Source organism: Mirounga angustirostris, unplaced genomic scaffold, assembly GCF_029215605.1.
Source record: "Mirounga angustirostris isolate CCGP_5_RB_7025 unplaced genomic scaffold, mMirAng1.0.hap1 SCAF_11, whole genome shotgun sequence".
NCBI lineage: Eukaryota > Metazoa > Chordata > Mammalia > Carnivora > Phocidae > Mirounga > Mirounga angustirostris.
Genome location: NW_026991719.1, coordinates 126,301,725 through 126,317,398, shown reverse-complemented (window position 1 = coordinate 126,317,398; position 15,674 = coordinate 126,301,725). Strand labels below are relative to the sequence as shown.

The following is a 15,674-nucleotide window of genomic DNA, read 5'->3' as shown; positions in this document are numbered from 1 at the left end:
GTGCTTGAATCGAATACACCCAGCCTCTCTGAGCCTCAGTTCTTCCCCTACAAAAGGTGTAATAAGGGTAGTACCGAGATCACCAGGTTGTCGTGAGAATTACCTACGGTAATGTGGGTCAAGAGCACAGCAGAGTACGTGCACACCAGAAGATTTTGGTTTTAATTATATTTTCCCCGAGTGGTCATGGAGGTCGCAGCAGGCAGCAGCGGCCGAATGTTGGCTCCAGTGTTTAGCCTAATTGGCAAGCAAGCAACTTCCAACTCAGTGTCTGTAAGAGCATGTGGAAGTGTCATGAAGAGTGAAGACTATGCTCTCCTGAGTTCTGTCGACCGGGGTGACTATCCACTGCCCAATGTGGCCCACGGCAAGAACTTCTGCCAGCCAGAAGTCCTTCAAAGGGAAGAAGCCTCCCTGGAGCAGCCTCTCCACTGATGAAAAAGTTGAACTACACCACATTCAGTTCAGCGAGAGCTCTGCTGAAACAAACAGGAGCACGAACAAGTGGAAGATGGTTGTGGGCGCCACCATGTTCTTCATCAGCTTCACCACTCTCATTCTGATCTGGGAGAAACACTATGTGTACCACCCATGGTGCACACCTCTGACGAGGAGTGGGTGGCCAAGCAGACCAAGAGGATGCTTGATACGAAGGTCAGCCCGATCCAGGGCTTCTCAGCCAAGTGCGACTACAACAAGAACAAATGGAAGAAAGAGGAGCCCGCCACTCACCCATCTGAGCCCTGCCTGTTCTGCCACCTCCATGCAGGAACCTGTTACGTTGCAGTATTGATGCTAATAAATGAGCAGTTTATGTAAAAAAAAAATTTTCCCAAGACTACACTACACTGCCTCCATCCGCCCCTCACGCGCCCCAACCAACGACGTGTCCCAGCACTTTTCTTCTGGGATCTGAAACAAGGCCAGTAAAGCACAAAATTCTTACTCTAGTGGTTCCAAATTCTTTGCTCATGCAAACTGAGGATTTTTGTTTTTGTTTTTTTGTGGCAGGAAACAGATCCAGCTGTGACAGGGAAGTGGGGAAAGCAGCATTCTGGTGGGGGCGGGCACATTTTCTGGAGAGCGATTTTGTATTGTAGATCTACCTCTTGGAATCTATCTTAAGAAAACAACCATTCATACAGAGACTTACATACAAGAATCCCACTGAAACTTTATGTATAATAGGAAAAAAAATTGAGAAAAATATAAGTGTTGAACCAATGCATTAAAACGCATGTATCCATTTGATAGGATGTTTTTGAAGTTTTAGACAGAGGTAAAGCCCAAACTTCATATGAAAATTATTTCAGGAAAAACACTAATGCTAAACTTGAAAAACCTTACTCATTCATATGATTGCTCTACATTTATTGTATTATTCCTACAAACCTAAAACCACAAAAGTATTCCAAAATGCTGACATTAGTCAATGCTGAACGATAGGACCCAAGCAATTTTCTTTTTTTTTTTCCATTTTTTCAGTTGTCTTCAACTGCCTTGTAGAAGTTGAATATCTGAATCCCAGAACCTCCCCACCAACCTGAGGACAAGGGGGAGAAAATCTGGATGCTGAAAAGAAACTCAGACACGTAACACTGGCTCAGTTTTATTATCAGTGGTAACCAGTATTTAAGCAACAATGAAAACAGGTGAGTAAAGGCAAACAATTATGCCCCCCAAACAAAGGAGCAACTACTGCCAAAATCATGCCCCTAGGGAAGGCCACACTGCCTAAAATGGGACTCTCTTGTGGACTCAGCCCCTTGTTTCAGGCCGAGGCTTAGCAAAAAAGTGGGGCACAAAGTGCTGCATGGTCTGCACTACCATGGAAAGCTGGTTGAGCAAGAAGGCAGTGGAAATTTGCAGGAGGGCAGAGTCTTCGGCAGTTATTTTGCTAAAAGTGAGGGGGAAAGGAAGTAACTTTAGATTTGATTAAGTCCCAGCCCTCCTCAGTCCAATCCCCGCCCCAAGGTTACTCCTTCAGGTCTCCCTCAGAGCAACCCCTGAGGCTGCGACAGACCGTGTGCCCCATGTGCCTCCTTAGACCAGGCCTCGGGTGTCTGCGTATCTCCAAGAGTGTCCCTCAGGCAGAGATTGGCCCAGGTTCCCGCCTGCTCCCACAAGCCCCTTCTAGAACTTACATCAGCAGGTCACGGCCAGTCACTGTGAGCTCCGTCTGAACGGCCCCGTGGAAGAGTTCGGCACCCAGGGTCAGGTACTGGCGGGCCACCTCCGCATCCATGTGGCACAGGAAAGGCACCAGAAGGGTGCTGGTGGAGATTCGGTTAAGGCACCATCTACGCGGACTTTATGGCTGAGGCTCCCCTGCCCACCGGAGGCCTGCTTTCCCCCAGAGCGCCCCTCCGGGCCCCCCAAGACCACCCTGGCCGCTGCTTCAGGAAATCTGCATCACAACCCCCCTGTGTCCTCCAGCCACCGGCCCTCCCCGCATCCCCTTCTGTGCCCCTGCAAGTCCCCCGCTCACACTCCCTGAAACCCCTCCTACCCATCCTCCTGCCCCCCTCCCCCTCCTGCCTATCCCCCCCAACCCTCCCGATCCTGGGGTCTCCTTGGAAAGGATACAACTCCGACACTTGGTTTCCTGAGGCTTCGCCCGAGGCCAAGGCCAAGGCTGAAGCCTCTTCATCCTGCCTTGGGGAAAACGATGCCCCCTCGACCTGGGGAGCTCCTCCAGCCACTGTGCCCTCGGCTGCGGTGCCGCCCCAGCCTCCAGGTTCTCCGGGGCTTCCAGGGCCAGTGGGCGCTCCAGCACCACCCTCCGCACCGCCCGCGCTGTCATCTGGGGCCTGCATGGCTGGTGGGCCCGCCTCCTCAGAGCCCACGCCGGCGACACTGAGGCTCCCTCAAGAAGCTCCGCCCCTCCGCGCGCAAGGCTGCTGGGGATGCCCAGGGCGCCTGCGCAAACAGACCTCGGGTATGGCTCCTGGCATGTGATTGGTTCCCGCCAAGTCGGCCCTGCCGCCCTCAGGTCGGCAGGGAGACCCTGTTGGCGCGGGAGAGCCCGCTCCCTCACGAAGCCCCGCCCCTAGTACACGATGCAACTCGGTTTCCCTAGTGCGCCTGTGCAAACAGGCTCCTCCCATCCTGGATGGAGAGGTTGGAGTGGAAGCGCGTGGTTGGGGGAAGGTGGAGTGAGTCTAGACAAAGAGGCACAGATAAAAGGGGCAAATGTGGCAGGGGGAATAGGGGGTCAAGGCATGGCCGATTTAGCCTTGTGGGGACACTCGACACCATGGTTAAGACTTGGAGAGGTGTGCACTGAGGGAAAGAGACTGTCAATGTTCCTGTGACCCCTCTGTGTATCTAAGCTGCCCCATCAGTAAATTGCGAGGGGAGGGTGGCAAGCTGGGGGAAAGTGGATCATATTAAAAAGTCTCTGTCAGTCTCAAACTTTTTAGATTCTAAGAATAACAACATTTCTAAGTTGTAAGAGCTATTATATGTTCTGGACTGTTACAAGTCTCTTATCAAACATGAGTTTTAAAATGTATTCACCCATTTTGTAGGTTGTCGTCTCATTTTCTTGATTGGTATTGTTTGCAGAACAAAAGTTTTTAATTTTGATGTAGTCAATTATATTCATTTCTTTGTCACTTATATTTTTGGCCCCCATTCTATACAGAGAAAGACTGATACTCTGCAATATACAGTCGCCTTGGGCAGTCACTCGTGTGGAAGAGCAATCACTATGTGCATGCTGAGGTCCCACTCCCAAGAGCAGATGGCTCACTAGGTGTGATAGCTAATTCTATGTATCAGCTTGCCTGGTCACAGGATACACATTATTTCTGGGTGTGTCTGTGAGGGTGTTTCCATATGGGGTTAGCATTTGAATCTGTGGATTCAGTAAAGTAGACCCCCAATGTTGGGCGGGCATCATCCAATCACTGAGAGCCTGAATAAAACAAAAGGTGGAGGAAGGAGGAATTTGCCTCCCCCCCACACTTTCTTCTGCCTCACTGTTGAGCTGTGAAGTCTCATCTCATCCTCTCCTGCCCCCTTGGACTGGGATTTACACCACTTCCCCCTCCCTTAGTTCTCAGACCTTTGGACTCAGGCTGAATTATACCACCAGCTTTCCTGGGTCTCCAGCTTGCAGTCAGCAGGTCATGGGACCCCTCAGCTTCCACAATCAATCTATCATCTATCTATCTATCTATCTATGGGACCCCTCAGCTTCCATAATCTGTCTATCTATGAATGAATGAATTGACTGTTGGTTCTCTTGGTCCTACTTCTCTGGAGAACACTAACTAAAACATATTTGATACCAGGAGTGGTTCTAGAGGAACAGAATTTAATTTAATTTTTATTTTTTAATTTTTTTAAGATTTTATTTATTTTTTGACAGAGAGACAGCAAGAGAGGGAACACAAGCGGGGGGAGAGGGAGAAGCAGGCTTCCTGCCGAGCAGGGAGCCCGATGCAGGGCTCAATCCCAGGACCCTGGGACCGTGACCCGATACGAAGGCAGACACTTAACGACTGAGCCACCCAGGCACCCCTAGAGGAACAGAATTTTAGGGATGAGTTCTCTGAATCTATTCTCGGGTTTCTGGAATTGGCTTTCAAACCTGATTAGATTTAAAGATGCTCGTGTCTGTTTCTAGTAGTAAAGAGAACACTGATAGCCCATGTCGTGAGCTGATAGAGATAAGCAAAATATCTGCACTGGATACTCCTAATCAACCACTTATAAGAAACAAGGAGCTAGGTGACTCTGTATAGGATACTTTTGAACATTTTTTTGAAAACTAACAAATACAGTGACATTGGTTGGTAGCTCCTAATGTGGCTGGACAATGTGGTGAAAGGAAAGGATGAACTCAGGGATTTGACTTCCCAGTTCAAACACCACATAACTGGCTTAGGAGCTTCTATGTGTGCTCTGAAAGAAACCCTTACATTCTATAGCCACAGAGCCAAAACTGCTAAAAATTCAAATGCAGAACCTCATGTGCAACTACCTGAATTACAATGCAAGTTGAACCTCCAGACTTGAAGGGTGTCTACTCTTAAACTGAGGCTTTAATTGGGAAAGAATGGGATCCATAAATTAAGATGGAGAGGACATGTGGGAATACACTACTGAAGCTGGGGGCATTGAGCCCCTAAATTGTGATGAGTCTTTCCCAGTGGAAGTGGCCTCCCCACCTCCATGTGAGGGGATTCATTACACATTGCCCAAGGAAACCATAATGGCCTCCTCTGAGGAGATTCTCTTCAGAACCTACCCCCACACACACTTCTTTGCTTCTAGACGTATAAGTAGACTCAAATCCCAGCAGGCCCCTACAGGCAAAGTACAAAGTGTGACCTGTGAGGAGGTATGTTCCACTCCAAAGGAATGAATTGAGTTTTCCAATTTATCCAGACAGAAATTCAGGGAACATGTGTGGGAATGGATACCGAGGGTGTGGGATAATGGTGGAAGGGACATAAAGTTGGGATCAGGCCAAATTTATTGACATGGGCTCGCTAAGCAGAGATCCTGACTTTTTTTTTTTAAAGATTTTATTTATTTATTTGAGACAGAGAGAATGAGAGAGACAGAAAGCACATGAGAGGGGGGAAGGTCAGAGGGAGAAGCAGGCTCCCTGCCGAGCAGGGACCCCGATGCGGGACTCGATCCTGGGACTCCAGGATCATGACCTGAGCCGAAGGCAGTCGCTTAACCAACTGAGCCACCCAGGCGCCCAGAGATCCTGACTTTAATACTGCATCTCCAGGAATTAGAGAAGTCTCAAATGGTTAGATTGTTTGGGCTTAAAAGTGGCTCACCATGAACAAATTAGAAATGCTGAACCTGCCTTGGTTTAATATAGACAAAGGGATCAAAAGGCGTAGCAGGGCTGGAATGTTAGAGTGGATTTGTCATTTAAGACCTGCTCACTCACCCTGGGAGGGTCCAGAAGATATCTTTCACCAATAGTGTGAGGAATAAATTTGTGAAGGGAGCACCAGCATCCTCGAAGAGTTCTGTGGTTGCTCTTCTCTATGGGTCAGACCTCATAGTGGGAACTGCAGTCACCGAATTGGGAAACCTAAATGCAATGGTAGTAATTGGGTCCTAGTGTGGCAGGGGCCAGTGGATGGCACTTAATCACCAATGGCAGGGTGTGACTAAGGTTTCTATAATGGACAGCAGAGGTAAAGCAGCAATCAGAATGGCCTGACTCATGCAAACACTATGGTATTGCCTAATTGAGCATGAAGTGACTAGAAGTGAAATAGGAAGCCTAGTAAATTCCTAATTGATCTATAGAAGCAGAAACAACTAGATCAAGTGAACGAAAGTCTAAAGTCTAACCTGAATCATGAAAAACAGAAAGTCATGGCCCCTCAATCAATTTCCAGACTTAAGCCAGTTTACAGACCCAGATCCACTAGAAGGAAGGGGAGGCCAGGTCCCCTTCAGGAAGGATCTTGGCACACTGCTGAAAATTTATAACTCTTCGTCTTTCTTTCTCCCAGCCTTCCCCAAAGGGACTTATGGCCTTTTGCGAAGGTAATAGTACATTGAGAAATAATCCATCTTTTCAGGGACTACTGGACACTGGCTCTGAACTGATGCTAATTCTAGGAGGACCCAAAACGTCACTCTGGCCCACTAGTCAGAGTAGGAGCTTATGGAGGTCAGGTGATCCATGGAGTTCTAGCTGCCCTCTGATTCACAGTGGGCCCAGTGGGTTCCTAAATGTATCCTGTGGTTATGTCCCCAGCTCCAGAATGCATTACTGAAATAGACAATCTTTGCAGGCACACGTGGCTTCTGTGACCTGTGGAGTGAGGGTCAAGTGGAAGCCACTAGAACTGCTTCTACCTAGAAAAATAGTAAGCCAAAAGCAATACCACATTCATGGAGGGATTACAGAATTCAGTGCCACCATCAAGGACTTGAAAGATGCAGGGGTGGTGATTCCTGCCACATCCCCATTCAACTCTCGTATTTGGCCTATGCAGAAGACAGATGAATCTTAGACGATGACAGTACATTATCATAAACTCAACCAGGTGCTGACTCCAACTGCAGCTGCTGTACCAGATGTAGTTTCATTGCTTGAGCAAATAAACACCTCCCTTGGTACCTGGTATGCAGCTATTTTTTTTTAAAGACTTTATTTATTTGAGAGAGACAGAGTGAGAGCACAAGCGGGGGAAGGGGGTCAGAGGGAGAGGTATAAGCAGACTCCCCACTGAGCAGGGAGCCCAACACGGGGCTCGACTCCAGGACCCTGAGACTATGACCCAAGCTGAAGGCAGACGCTTAACTGACTGAGCTACCAGGTGCCCCGGTATTAATCTGGCAAATGTCTTTTTCTCCATCCCTGTTGTAAGACCCACCAGAATCAGTTTGTTTTCACCTCACAAGGCCAGTAATATATCTTCACTGTTCTACCTCAGGGGTATATCAACTCTCCAGCCCTGTGTCATAATTTAGTTTGCAGGGATCTTGAGTATCTTTCCCTTCTACAAGATTTCACACGGCCCATTAAGTTGATGACATGCTGATTGGACCTAGTGACCAAGAAGTAGCAACTGCTCTACACTTATTGGTAAGTGTATGTATACACTGTATGTCAGAGTTTGGGAAATAAATCCAACAAGAATTTGGGGCCCTTCTTAGTGAAATTCCTACAAGTCCAGTGGTGTGGGGCACATCCAGATATCCCTTCTAAGGTGAACAATACATTGTTGCATCTGGCCCCTCTTATACCAAAAAAAGAGTCACAACACCTACTGGACCTATTTGGATTTTGGAGGCAACATATTCCTCATTCCTCCAACATACTCCAGCCCTTTTACTGAGTGACCTGAAAAGCTGCTAGTTTTGAGTGGGGCCCAGAACAAGAGAAGGCTCTGCAACAGGTCCAGGTTGCTGTGCAGTCTACTCTGCCACGCGATCCAGCAGGTCCAGTGGTGCTTGAGGTATCCGTGGCAGGTAGGGATGCTGTTTGGAGCCTTTGGCAGGACCCTAGAAGTGAATCATAGCATAGGCCTTTAGGATTTTGGAGCAAGGCCCTGCACCATCTGTTCTCCTTTGGAGAAACAACTCTTGGCCTGTTACTGGGCCTTAATAGAGGCTGAACACCTGACACCAGGCCACCGAGTTACCATGCGATTAGAGCTGCCCGTCATAAATTGGGTGTTAGCTGACCCACCAAGCCATAAAGTTGGGCATGGACATCATCAAATGGAAGTGTTATATATGTAACCAGGCTTGAGCAGACCTTGAAGTCATGAGGAAGTGAAAAGAGAAAAAGTGGCCCGGAGTACCTGGCTGGCTCAGTCGGAAGAGCATGAGACTCTTGACCTTGGGGTTGTGAGTTCCAGCCCTATGAGGGGGGTAGAGATCACTTAAATAAAATAAATAAACTTAAAAAAAATTTTTTTAGGTGAAAAAGTGGCCCAAATGGCCATGGTCCCCACCCCTGCTACACTGCTCCCCTTTCCCAGCCTGCACCTATGGCCTCATGAGGAGTTGCCTATGATCAATTGACAGAGGAGGAGAAGACTTGAGCCTGGCTTACAGATGGTTCTGCACAACATGCAGGCACACCCCGAAGTGGACAGCGATAGCACTACAGCTCCACTCTGGGACGTCCTCTGAGACAGTGGTGAAGGGGGAGCCTCCCAGTGGGCAGAGATCCCAGCAGTGCACCTAGTTGTTCACTGTTCTTGGAAGGAGAAATAGCCAGACATGCAATTATATACCAACCAATGGGCTCTGGCCAATGGTTTGGCTAGATGGTGCAGGATTTGGAAAGAGCATGATTGGAGAATTGATGACAAAGAAGCTTTGGAGAGAACTTTCCAGATGGGCAAAAAGCATGCAGGTATCTTGTCCCATGTGAATGCTCACCAAAGAGCAACCTCAGCAGAGGAGGATTTTCATAATCAAATGGGTAGGATGACCCATTCTGTGGATTCCAGTCAGCCTCTTCCCTGAGCCAGTCCTGTGTTTGTGCAGTGGCCTCATGAAAAAGTGGCCATGGTAACAGGGATGGAGGTGATGCATGGACTCAGAAACATGGACTTCCATCCACCAAAGCTGACCTGGCTACAGCCATTGAGCGCCCAATCTGCCAGCAACAGAGACCAATACTGAACTCCTGAAATGGCACCAATCTTCAGAGTGATCAGCCAGCTACCTAGTGGCAGGTTGATGACATTGGACCACTTCTATTGTGGAAAGGGCAACATTTTGTCCTTACTGGAATACACACTTACTCAGGATATGGGTTTGCCTTCCCTGCACACAATGCTTCCTTCCAAACCACCATCTGTGGACTTACAGAGTGCCTTATCCACCCTCATGGTGTTCCACACAGCATTGCTTCTGATCAAGGAACTCACTTCACAGCAAAAGAAGTGTGTCAGTGGGCCCACGCTCATAGAATTCACTGGTCTCGCCATGTTTGTTCCCCACCATCCTGAAGAAGCTGCCTTGATAGAACCATGGAATGGTGTGGAATGAGTTCTGAAGACTCAGTTACAGTGCTGGCTAGGTGGCGATACCTTGCAGGGCTGGAGCAAGGTTCTCCAGAAAGCTGTATATGCTCTGAATCAACATCCAGTAAATGGTGCTCTTTCTCCCATAGCCGGGATTCATGGGTTCAGGAATCAAGGGGTGGAAATGGCACCGATTCCCTATGACCCCTAGTGACCCACCAGCAACATTTGTGCTTCTTGTTCCTGTGACCTTAATGCTCTGCTGTCCTAGAGGCCTTCGTTCCAGAGGGAGGAAAGTCTTCTTTCCAACAGGAAGCACACTACTGATTCCATTGAACTGAAAGTGAAGACTGCCACCTGGCCACGTTGGACTCCTCATGCCTGTGAATCAACAGGCAAACAAGGGGGTTCCTGTGCTGGCTGGGATGATTGATCCTGATTACCAAGGGGAAACTGGACTGCTACTCCACAATGGAGGTAAGAAAGACTGTCTGGAGTGCAGGAGATATAAGGGTGTCTCTTATTATTAAGTCTCTTAGCATTATGCCCTGTGATTAAGGTCAATGGAAAACTACAACAACCCAATCCAGGCAGAACTACTAATGGCCCAGAGCCTTCAGGAATGAAGGTTGGGATCACCCCACCAGGTAAAAAGCCGAGGTGGCTGCTAAAGGCAAAGAAAATACAAAATGGGTAGTGAAAGAAGGTACATATAAATACCAGCTACAACCATGTTACCAGTTACAGAAACAAGGACTGTAATTGTCATGAGTATTTCCTCCTTAGGAATATGTGTGTGTGTGAGTGTTTTATTTCCTCTCTTATTTCCTTATCATGTAACATAAGATATCTTGATTTTATATCATAGTACTTAAGTTTTGTTACTTTTATTTTATTTTTTAAAAGATTATTTATTTATTTATTTGAGAGAGAGCGAGAGAGAGAGAGAGAGAATCAACAGGGGGAGGGGCAGAGGGAGAGGGAGAAGCAGGCACCCCGCTGAGCGGGGCTCAATCCGGGACTCCAGGATCATGACCTGAGCCAAAGACAGATGCTTGACCAACTCAGCTAGCCAGGTGCCCCAAGTTTGGTTACTTTTAAATCATAGTACTTGCCCAGTGTGCCATGGCTGCAAACAGTAGCCTCCTTGGTAGTGTATGCAGCCTGTTGATTGTATGGGTTGCCCTAAGGGACCTTGGAGACAGCTCTTCCAGTGGACACTGAGGTCTGACCTCATGCTATCTCCAACCTAGGCTGCAGACAGGTATGCGGGGTGCCTTTGGAAAGCCCCAGGGCACAGTAGCCAGGGTCCACATTGGCCAAGTCATCATGTCCATCCGTACCAAGCTGCAGAACAAGGAGCATGTGATTGAGGCCCTACGCAGGGCCAAGTTCAAGTTCCCTGGCCGCCAGAAGATCCACATCTCCAAGAAGTGGGGCTTTACTAAGTTTAATGCGGATGAATTTGAAGACATGGTGGCTGAAAAGCGGCTTATCCCAGATGGCTGTGGGGTCAAATACATCCCTAATCGTGGCCCCTTGGACAAATGGAGGGCTCTGCACTCCTGAGAACCTCGGCACTGCCCCCTCCCGATTCATGCCCACCAATAAAACCTACTTCCTGTCAAATAAATAAATAAATAAATAAATAAATAAATAAATAAATCATAGTACTTAAGTTATGGGGTATCATCAAGAAGAAGAACAAATATCATCACTCAAGGACTCTAATTCCTCTTCTGGGGAAGGCGTTAGTGCATTTTTTACTTTATCCAGGATAGTTGTATCATGTTAGTGGGAATTATGACCTTGTTATTGTCTTTACTTGAGATTAAGTATGGTTTAAGGATATGTGTATGGGTGTCAATTTGACACCAACTTGTGATGACCCTTGTGATGTGTGATGTGTGACCCATCTTGTGATGGTTAATTTTGTATCAACTTGACTGGCAATGGGGTGTCCAGATTAAACGTTATTTCTGGGTGTGTCTATGAGGGTATTTCCAGATGAGAGTAGCATCTGAATTGTTGGACTCAGTAAAGTAGTTTGCCCTCCCCAGTGTGGGTGGGCATTATCTAATCTGTTGAGAGCCTGAATAGGACAAAAGGCAGAAGGAAGAGAAACTTAAACGCCTTTTTTCTGTCTCACTGCTGGAGCTGAGACCTCTCATCACACATTCTCCTGCCTTTGGACCTGGATTTACATCATCAGCTCTCCTGGTTCTCAGGCCTTCAGACTTGAACTGAATCATACCACTGGCTTTCCTGGGCGTCCAGGATGCAAATAGCATATGGTGGGGCTTCTCAGCCTCCATAGTCATGTGAGCTAATTCCAGAAACATTGTTTCTGTCTCTCTTTTTTCTGTTTCCTCATTCATTGTTTCTGTTTCTCTGGAGAACCCTGATTAATACACTAGGACACTTACAAAATGCTGCTGCTGCTGCCTCTTTGACCAAAAAGATCCTAATCCTCATTTGTAGGGCTCCCCTATGGCACAGCCAAGGGATTAATTCAACCATGGCCGTGGGAAAGGCCTGTAACACTAATGGTACTAATCTGAGGCTTCCTGGAAGAAGAAACTTACAAATATGAGCAGGGTATATAGGCCTCCCCAAAGTATATCCACACACACCCTGGGAAAGTTGCCTGATGGTTGCCAAGTAGTGAATGGTCTTAAGGCCATTGTTAGGAAGTGGGATGATAAACATCTCTGCTGAGACTTACATAGAACCTCATTTGCTTGAAGAAATTTTAGGTAAGACATAACAAGGTAAGGAGGAAGTTTAGGTAAGACAAAAACAAGGTAGTGATGGAAGGTGGGGGAGAACAGAACAAACCACTCAGTAGGGTGGTCATGGGGAAGAACTGGGAGGAAACACCCTCTCTCTGCCATGTGATCCACCACAAATGAATCAAGGGAGATGGGGAAAGGCAAAAGGTCACTTTAGGAAGGCTCTTCAGGGGGAGTTAAGGTAACTTCCCCTTATTCTAACAAGATAATTTGGACCTCCCTCACATTTTACTCCCCTCTCCCTGCCCCCAGATGGGTTGGGCTGGTGCATTGTGATGTCTGTCTGAGTCACCCCAGGACTACCACTGGCTAGGAGTTTCTTACTGACTAAACAAAGCTGAAGAGTATGCCTCTTCATTGTCCTAGAGAAAGTATATATAGGGAGATCAGGAAAACTGTTGGTCAAGTCACTGTTGACTTAGACTTAGCAGAGGTGAATGGGGAACCACAAGAGCCCAGCACAGATTCAGAACCACCAGTCGCAAGCATTAACCAGCCAACTACAAGCAATAGACAGAGAATGAATCAGAAGAACCCCCATCAACCCAAAACTGAAGACATTGAAAAGGTCAGATCACACAACCCATGGTCCTTCTCTACATCCTCATCTACCACACCCCCAAGACTCCTACCTGTCCTTGTCTGGGACAAACCCCCTCCCCAGCCCACACCCCTTTTATAAATCCACCCTTCCCATGCACCCCCCCATCCACTGCTTTCAAACTCTTTCCCTACCAGTTGAAGCAGATCATCAAGAGGATAAAATTAGCCCTTCAACAGAGTTCAAGAAATCCAAAGACAACAAAAAGGCAGAAAGTATTAGTCTGTTACCAGAGGGCACATAAAAAGAAGAATCTAAATAAAGCAGTCCAAGAACAAAAAGAACCTGGACAACTCTGCCTCTGCGAGTAATGTCTCATGCATAGTAGAGCCCAAGACCAACAACTCTTCTTGGCATCCCCAGTGGAAGTTCTGAAAAACAGCCAACCCGTAAGGAATAAACCTTACACCAAAAGGTACACCAATGGTGACAATTAATAAAAGGAACACATTTTGAAAATGATGTATGTATGTGTCTTTGTGAGTTCTCTGATGGTAGGGAGGTTGGAAGATAGGGAAGAGGCAGGTTGTGAGGAGAGAGGTTGTAAAGTCCAGGAGGGCTGGGGGTCAGACTGGCAAATTGACAGTTACACAGTCATTGGGTACAAAGACTGGGTCATGGCTGAGCACTGAAGACAGATTTCCTTCCTTGATACTTTAACCCACAGGCAAGGAAGAAAAAAAAACTTGGTGTTTATGTGTGGGGGAAGGGGGGAGTAGGGCAGGATGGGAAAAAGAGAGGGGGATGACATAAAAGTTTAGACTGCCAGAACCCAGATGGGGAGACATGTGATGTGAGGGAGAGGGTGGAAGTATGTGATAAAAAGTCTGATGCTGTTTTTTGATGTTTGACTGCTGACAGCTTTCAAGCTCTACTCTTCCCCCTTCTTCTGCCCCACATTGAAGCAAGCTGATAAGGAACTCTGAAATTTGAGCCACACAAGCCCTAGCCCATGTACAGGAACACTTGCCCCAGGCCCAGCCCCTAACTACCATAAAATCCCAAGCCAGTCTCCTTTCCCAGCTCTCTCAAACCAGTCTTGGTCTTGCTTGGGAGCCATCCCAGGTCTCCCCAGAAAGCCTCATTATGTGAGTAACAAACCATTCATTCCCTATTGGTGCTCATACAGCAGCATCAGATGCAGCATCCAAACCTAATTTGGGATGTGTGGGCGAGTCTATCTTACTCCTGTGGGGTGACCACAACAAACTCACATACTTCACAGAAGCTTAATTATGGAATATATTTGGCCCTTTACCAAAGATACCAGTATTTCAGGAAATATGTCTTCAGTGCCTAATTAGTGTCAGATATAGTTGTAGGCCCTGGGCTTACAGAGTAGAACAAGAAGTCCAAAGTTCCTGCCATCAGGAGTTGATGTTTTCCTGGATCAGCGGGTAGTTGAAAGTGGGGAGAGAGGAGAGGAGCTGGGGAGACAGCTGCTATAGCTGTGGGCTGTGGGGAAACCTCCAAGGAGTTGACATTTGAGTTGAGACCTGAACAACAAGATGGAGTGGGTCGTATGGAGATTTCAAAGAAGAGTACTTTAGGAAGAAGAAACAGCAAGTAGCAATATCATGAGGTAAGAACAAAGCAGCATGTTGAGCAGCAAGAAGGCCAGTGTAACTCAAGCACAGTGGAGGAGGGGCAGAATGGAAACAAATGAGTGAAACCTGAGGGGTCATCACAGATGAGCGTGCATAGGGCTTTGCTAATAAATGTGCACTGTATTATTAAGGAGAAATTTTAAAACAGAGCTACAAAATAAACAGAAAGAAACATTGGTCTGGATTCAAACCCAGCTCTGAAACGTCCTATCTACCTGTTGTCTCAAGAAAGTCACTCAATTTATGTGAGCCTGTGTTTCCACATTTGTGAAAAGCTGATAATGTCAACATCACAAAACTTTCAGGAGAATTAAGTTAGATACAGTGACTGGCATATAGTCAGAAGTCAGTGAATGATAGTTATGTTGGTTATTAATTACCACTCTCTGAAATGCTTTTGCCTTGAACACACTTGGGAATGCTCATAGCCAAATTGCCTTGTACATCATGGCTCACTTTGGCCTTGTGTCATTGAAAGGTTTAAAACTACCTTTCCAGGAAGTAGGCCTCAAAGATATTATCAATCAGAGAGAGTGATTCTGAACTGAGCATCAAAGGACAGGCTAAGGTGGCTTAGATACAACTCGGGCAAAAACTCCTCCTTTTGCAGGCAGGGCAAACAAGGACACCTGCTAGAAGTTCCTGCTTCTAGAAAACATGACAAAGATATCAGTTAATCAGTGTGATGATTTAGGGACAAGCATGGTTGAGGCTCTGACTCTCCAGTGAATATATGGGACAAACATTTTGCTCAATGCAGCCCAGGGTAAATAACCCAGAGGGCCCCAACTTGGGTCTCCCTCATGCCCCAAATCCTTTCAATGGCAGAATTGGTAACCTCCTACTAAAAACTTGCAGCCAATGCTAAGTGCCCTTACAGATCATTTCCCATTTGATAGAAAGGGATAATAACATGCCAGGTGGTTCTTTTATTTGACAAATGCCATTGCTTTTACTCTGTGCCTGTAAATTTCCTAAGGGATTTCCACATATCAATACATTTAATTTACACTATAGCTTGAGACAAAGGTACTAATAGAAACACTGTTCTATAGAGGAGGAATCTGAATTTCTATGTTTTATACATTATTTTAGAGTCTACAGAAATGATGGAAATGTCTCCATCTCACTCCGTGAAAATCCTCACTCATCCTGCTGGAATTGGGTCAGCTGTTTCTCTCAAGATTCATGTCTTTAT

General features: G+C 46.8%; 2 pseudogenes; both read left to right on the top strand.

The window, feature by feature from the left end:
* Positions 1 to 216: 216 nt before the first annotated feature.
* On the top strand, positions 217 to 11,045 carry LOC123840995 (cytochrome c oxidase subunit 4 isoform 1, mitochondrial-like; annotated as a pseudogene).
* LOC123842784 (small nucleolar RNA SNORA70) lies at positions 10,534 to 10,683 on the top strand (annotated as a pseudogene).
* Positions 11,046 to 15,674: the final 4,629 nt, after the last annotated feature.